The sequence below is a fragment of the Podarcis tiliguerta genome (genome assembly GCF_965153285.1).
Source record: "Podarcis tiliguerta genome assembly, chromosome: 17".
Classification (NCBI taxonomy): Eukaryota; Metazoa; Chordata; class Lepidosauria; order Squamata; family Lacertidae; genus Podarcis; species Podarcis tiliguerta.
The window spans coordinates 3390735-3397090 of NC_139550.1; the positions used below are offsets into that span (position 1 = coordinate 3390735).

At 44.7% G+C, this 6356-nt stretch overlaps 1 long non-coding RNA gene across 1 annotated transcript; it reads right to left on the minus strand.

Moving 5' to 3' along the window:
- Nucleotides 1-1526: 1526 nt before the first annotated feature.
- LOC310668068 lies at nucleotides 1527-4772 on the minus strand. The gene is made up of 2 exons (XR_014506598.1): nucleotides 4641-4772; nucleotides 1527-1737 (listed from the first exon to the last, which is right to left on the minus strand). It is a non-coding gene; the product is annotated as an uncharacterized lncRNA (long non-coding RNA).
- Nucleotides 4773-6356: the final 1584 nt, after the last annotated feature.

Sequence of the window (6356 nt, forward strand, 5' to 3'; positions counted from 1 at the left end):
AGACACAGCAGCTAGCTTCCCAGCAGCCTGTGAAGAGTCTTTGGAATTAGAGTGACATGATCCTGCCCTGCCTGCTGGAGCTGGAGCATTTTTTGAGGGAATTCTTGAAATGTCATTTTGTGCTGCTTGTTTTGCAGCTTTTTTCAACTGCTCCGGGAAAGTTGAGGGAGGTGATTTTGTGGCCGACAGGCAGGACGATGTGAAACTCTTCTGAAAACCAAACAAAGATATTTTCCCTGAGTTTGAATCAAGAGGGAAGTCAGTATGAATGCTCAAAATGCAGTGAGAGCCCCTCCACAAAAGGCTCGTGGCTCCAATTATGCCTACCTGTGCATATACTTGAGTACATTCTAACATTCCCCACAGAGACCTTGTTAAGATAAAAGGGGAAGATCCTATGTGTGCAATTTTTGGAAGAAAATAATGATATGTGATAGATAAATACTTTTTTTTTAAAAAAAAGAAAGGTTTTATCATGTTTCCCTTTTTCACTGTATCTTTTGTGGCGTAGACTCTAGGTGGCAGTATGACCTTAGCAGAACTTTTATGGTGCTCAGAATCCATCAAAATTGCTCAGAAATCACACAACCAACACCTAAAACATGTGAAGTGTTTCTGCTGCTGTTACTATCAAACCAGGGTTTCGGTTATCAGCTGTGTGTCTGGGGTTAGGCCAATAATTTTCCACCTGCTGTCTTACCTTCTGATTTTCCTTCTTCAGCCTTAATAGGTAGGAAGGCTGCTAGGGTACCTATTAAGTAAATGGTCTCACTTAAGACAGCTAGAGAAAGAGAGGGGACTTGGGCCTGAGGCCAAACTAGATATGCAGAAGACACATTAACCATTTCCAAATATATGTACTGTATGTATATGTATCAATCAATCAATCAATCAATCCAAAAGACAGCCAGTTTGAGCAGAGTGGAAATGGAGCAGCTGTTTAAAACTTTGCCTTTCTGATTATTATTTTCTGGTTCAGATTATGTTCTTCAAACTTGGAAGCATAGAATTATAGAATTGGAAGGGACCCCAAGGGACATCTAGTCCAACCCCCTGCAATGCAGGATCCTGCCCACAGCCGTCCCTGGGTGGGCTTGAACCACCAACCTTGAGCTTGAAGGACATAATATGAAGCTTTCTATCCATCACCAAGCCTTGCCCCTGTGGTTGAGGGGGCCGGGGCCATGCAACATCATTCCGCCCACTATGTTCAATGCTCCCCATGCTCATAAGATGACAGGCTTATTGGTTGAGAGCTGAGTGCAAGTCATCCCCCAGCAGCTTCAGCACATGCCCATTTATTTATAGCATCTTTCACTGTCCACCCAGTGAATTATGGATATCATTACAGTAGGGGAGCTGTGTTAGTTTTTATTAATAAGCTTATTAAAAGAAGCCAGTTGCACCTCTAAGGCTAACTGAAATTACTTTATTGAAAGAGCATGAGCTTTTGTAGGCAATTACTTCAGCAAATGGAACTATGAGCTGCAAGGCAGGGAATAATAATATAACACTTAGGACTGATACAATTTTACTGAGGTTTTATTGAACCGAAGACATACCAAATTATAGCTTAGGCTGCAATCTTTACCATAGTTCGCATGAAGCAGGCCCCGAAGAATTCAACAGAATTTTCTTCTGATGAGACATAGTTCGGATTATGTTGCTAGTCTTGTTGCCGTGTTGCTACACCTGATTTTAATTGATATAACGTTTACATGCAGTCTTCCTCAATTTCTAAGGAAGTAGTTAGAGACATTTCAGAAAACATGCTTCTCTTTGCTTTTAGGTTGTGAGAAAAACTATACAGTGGTACCTCGGGTTACATACGCTTCAGGTTACAGACTCCGCTAACCCAGAAATAGTGCTTCAGGTTAAGAACTTTACTTCAGGATAAGAACAGAAATCGTGCTCCGGCGACACGGCAACAGCAGGAGGCCCCATTAGCTAAAGTGGTGCTTCAGGTTAAGAACAGTTTCAGGTTAAGAATGACCCTCCGGAACGAATTGAGTACTTAACCTGAGGTACACTGTACTCCCTCTTTTGGCTTTGAATGATGTAGATAAATATTTTAATTCAAAAATTATGGGGAGGAATCCAGTGTTGATCTACATCGCCATGTCAAACATTCCATCAGCTAGTTGGCATTCGTCTCTCTTGGGAGATAATGGAGGAATGTGCCTTTGGGGGTGAAGGCAAACCGTTGGAAAGTTACAGGGCCTGCTGTGGCTACAGAGACCAATACGGGAGAGACATGTTTTATTGCAGGTGGGGCAGATGGAGGTGTCTGGTTGTGCAGATGCAACCTGGCTTCTCTTCTCTCTGCACTCCTCCCAGCGGTCATTCCTTCTCTGGTCGTGAACCGACTGTCTTTCTCCAGGCACTGTGGTCATCTGCAAGGGATTCCCACATAGCAGGGTTGACGTTGCCAGTCTTTGTGTCTCATTTGCAGACATCTTTGTAACACGTGGGGCTACCTTTGAAGGTGACCCAGAAACTGCAATTAATCCAGAATGCGGCAGCTAGACTGGTGACTGGGAGCGGCTGCCGAGACCACATAACACCTGTCCTGAGAGATCTGCATTGGCTCCCAGTACGTTTCCGAGCTGTTGGTGCTGACCTTTCAAGCCCTAAATGGCCTCGGTCCTGCATACCTGAAGGAGCATCTCCACCCCCATTGTTCTGCCCGGACACTGAGGTCCACAGCCGAGGGCCTTCTGGCGGTTCCCTTATTGCGAGAAGTGAGGTTATAGGGAACCAGACAGAGGGCCTTCTTGGTGGTGGCACCCACTCTGTGGAATGCCCTCCCTTCAGATGTGAAGGAAATAAGCAGCTATCCTCTCTTTAAAAGACATCTGAAGGCAGCCCTGTTGAGGGAAGTTTTTAATATTTAATGCTGTATTGTTTTTAACACTTGATTGGAAGCCGCCCAGAGTGGCTGGGGAAACTCAGCCAGATGGGCGGGGTATAAATAATAAATTATTATTATTATTATTATTACACAGAGTTGGTCTGCCCACAGGCCTGGTGCCTCAGCCCAGCTCCCCACAGAGCACATCCTTGGGAACCTGCCATCTTCCATTCTTTGGACATGACCAAGCCATCACAAAGTGGCCGTCCTTGAACACATGGATGTCAAAGGGAGATTGCAACATAAAACTGCTGAATTACACTTGATCAAGAAGGTCAGTACCACCTCCTGTTGCTTAAATTAGGACACGCGTTTTGTTTTTGTTTTCATCACACTAAAGGTAAAGGTAAAGGTAAAGGTACCCCTGCCAGTCTTGACAGACTCTAGGGTTGTGTGCCCATCTCACTTAAGAGGCCGAGGGCCAGCGCTGTCCGGAGACACTTCCGGGTCACATGGCCAGCGTGACAAGCTGCATCTGGCGAGCCAGCGCAGCACACGGAAATGCCGTTTACCTTCCCACTAGTAAGCGGTCCCTATTTATCTACTTGCATCCGAGGGTGCTTTCGAACTGCTAGGTTGGCAGGCGCTGGGACCGAACGACGGGAGCGCACCCCGCCACGGGGATTCGAACCGCCGACCTTTCGATTGGCAAGCCCTAGGCGCTGAGGCTTTAACCCACAGCGCCACCCGCGTCCCATTTTCATCACACTACTTGTGTTAATTAGTTGACCAATGCCATGATCTCTGTGTAATAACCAATAGCTGTTTTTTGAATGGCCGTTGTTAATAACAGAATTATCACTGTCTGTAATTTCTGCATTTCATTTCCCTCTGAACCTTCCCCATGACCCCCATATGTGTGTGTGGGTGTTGGCCTCTAGACTTTTTGTTGATCATTTGTCATATTGACATGTCACACAAACTGAGATCATACTTAGCAAGAAACCATGGGAGTCTGCGGCTATCTGTGAACATTTCGATGGATCTCTGTGTAGCACGCCTTTAGTTAAAATAGCAGTGAAAAGTTAAAACAGGCAAAACAAAAACAAAGTCACGTAGGGAGGGAAAATGGATTTAAAAGTCAGTGTCTTCCTTTGAAGATGGAGAGGCCAGACATTTGAGATCATTTTATTGCCGCCTTTCTCATGGTGAAATCTCCTGTGCTGAGACCAGACATGATGTCAGTTTTGACAACATAGCTTGCTGTCAGCTTAAGGAAAGCTGCTACTGAAAGAAGTGTACACATGTATATAATGGGGAAGCAATGTATTAATGCAGAGGTGTTACAGCAAAAATGCAGCAGTTTCTCCTCCCACCCCCAAGAACAGGAGTTGTGATCTTGTGGAGGTTTTCTGTTCCCATGTTATGCTGCTCATGCAAATAAGCCACTTAGGAACAGCTATTTCCATTCATTCCCTTAAGGGCAGGTTTACACTGTAATTTTAAACCAATTTCAAACCTTTTAATTATGTAGGAAATAGATTGAGGATTAAATGTGTATCTGAACCTCCTATGCTACACATGTGGGAGAAACGCAAAAGAAATCTAGCTTTGGAGCTTTCTTAGCAGAGTAAAAACACTTTTTTGCTGCTTATTAAAGCTTAGGAATTAGGCAATTACACCTTTCTATCATTTTCACTTGTCTGCCTATCTTCCCATTCTCCACTCCCGTTGCAGAGAACGAACCACATGTTTTTAGTAAGATTAACTGAAAAAACGATTTACTTACATTTTAATGCGGGCAGCAAATATAGCAAAGTGGTATGCAGAAAAATATTTCTAAGTTACAGTAAAATAAAAGTTGGTAGTCTTGGCTAACATGACTGAAAGTAGGAGCTTTAGCCTTGGGTGTCTGGCCAGCTTGAAGGCATGGTGGAAAGAGAGAATTTCCTGACAGGCAGACGGAAATATCAAGGATTCCTTTGTTACATAGGGCATTGTTACATAGGACATAGTACATTGCCTCCAGAGGAGGCAAAGGAAGTGACCATACACAGAGGGTCCTTTGTAGGAAGCTCAAGAACTGTCTGTGCACTAGCCCTGTGCTTGTCTAGCAAAACATGCATTTGTGATTTTGGCTGCAAACCCCACCTTAGTGTTATTAATGTTTTTTATGATATACCCTGGGACCATTAAGGTATGTGCGGTACTCATTAGCAGCTTAAAACACAGTGAGGTCATTGAATGCATTTCAAATTGCACATCCACTTGCTGGACATACCAAAATGGTGGCAGGTGTTAGAATTCCTGCTCCATGATAGCAGTCATTGGATTCTTGTCTATCACATGACGGTGTATGTTTTGACTCCACAAAGTGGGAAGTGACGGGGACAGGATGTTTGTGTTACTGTGTTCCATGAAGTGGGACTATTGTCCTTTGTTCTTTTTCTCTTTGCTGTCTGATGCTAGAGAGAGAGGGAGCCATGGTGCAGTGCTCCGTTTGTGTTTATATGTAAATAAAGTAGATTAGCCAAAATGCTGAGTTGCTGAGGTCTGTCACGCATGATGTGCAAACTCTGCGGGTCCCTAAGTGTGCCGGTGTCGGTTGGCATTGGTCGCTGTGATGTTCTGGCTGAAGAAAGCTTTTGAAGCTACCGAATGAAAGCACAAGAGGGGGAGAACATGCCAGTCGGGCATGTGTCTCTGCCAGGGTCCTACTCGAGTGTAGGGTGAACTCCTGACAGCAGGGTGTCTTCACTTGATGCACATTACCCGATTTTATCCCCTGTGCCTGCCTGTACAAACCCTATTCAAGGAACCTGCACAACAATGTTCTGACCTGTACACAACCTAGCTTAACTGCAGCTTGCATTTCAAGTAGGAGGGAAGCTGGTTTGAGGGAAAACGCATAAAACAGGAATATTTTTCAAGAAGCTCTAGGATACAGGGGGATTGTGGCCAATGCCATGTGCACTTGGCTTCAAACACCATTGGTGGGAGTGCACTGGAGCCAGAATAGAGGGTATGCAGCCTTAGTGAAGAGGGGATTTATAAACTGAAATTATCAACCAGTCCTGCCAGTGGCATTAATTTTTCAGACAGGCTATATATCTCTAAGGAAGAAACCTCAGCACACTCATAAAAGTACTATTTCCCCTAGTTTTGTCATTTAAGCTGGTTTCAAACTGGTTTAGAATCTGTAGATAAGTCTTGAAACCACTGGCCTTCTGTTGAGAGTTCTTCTTTTAAAGTACTTGTAATTATACATAAGGTAAAGGTACCCCTGCCCATACGGGCCAGTCTTGACAGACTCTAGGGTTGTGCGCTCATCTCACTCTAGAGGCCGGGAGCCAGCGCTGTCCGCAGACACTTCCGGGTCACGTGGCCAGCGTGACATTGCTGCTCTGGCCAACCGGCACCAGCGCAGCACACGGAACGCCGTTTACCTTCCCGCTATAAAGCGGTACCTATTTATCTACTTGCACTTAAGGGTGCTTTCGAACTG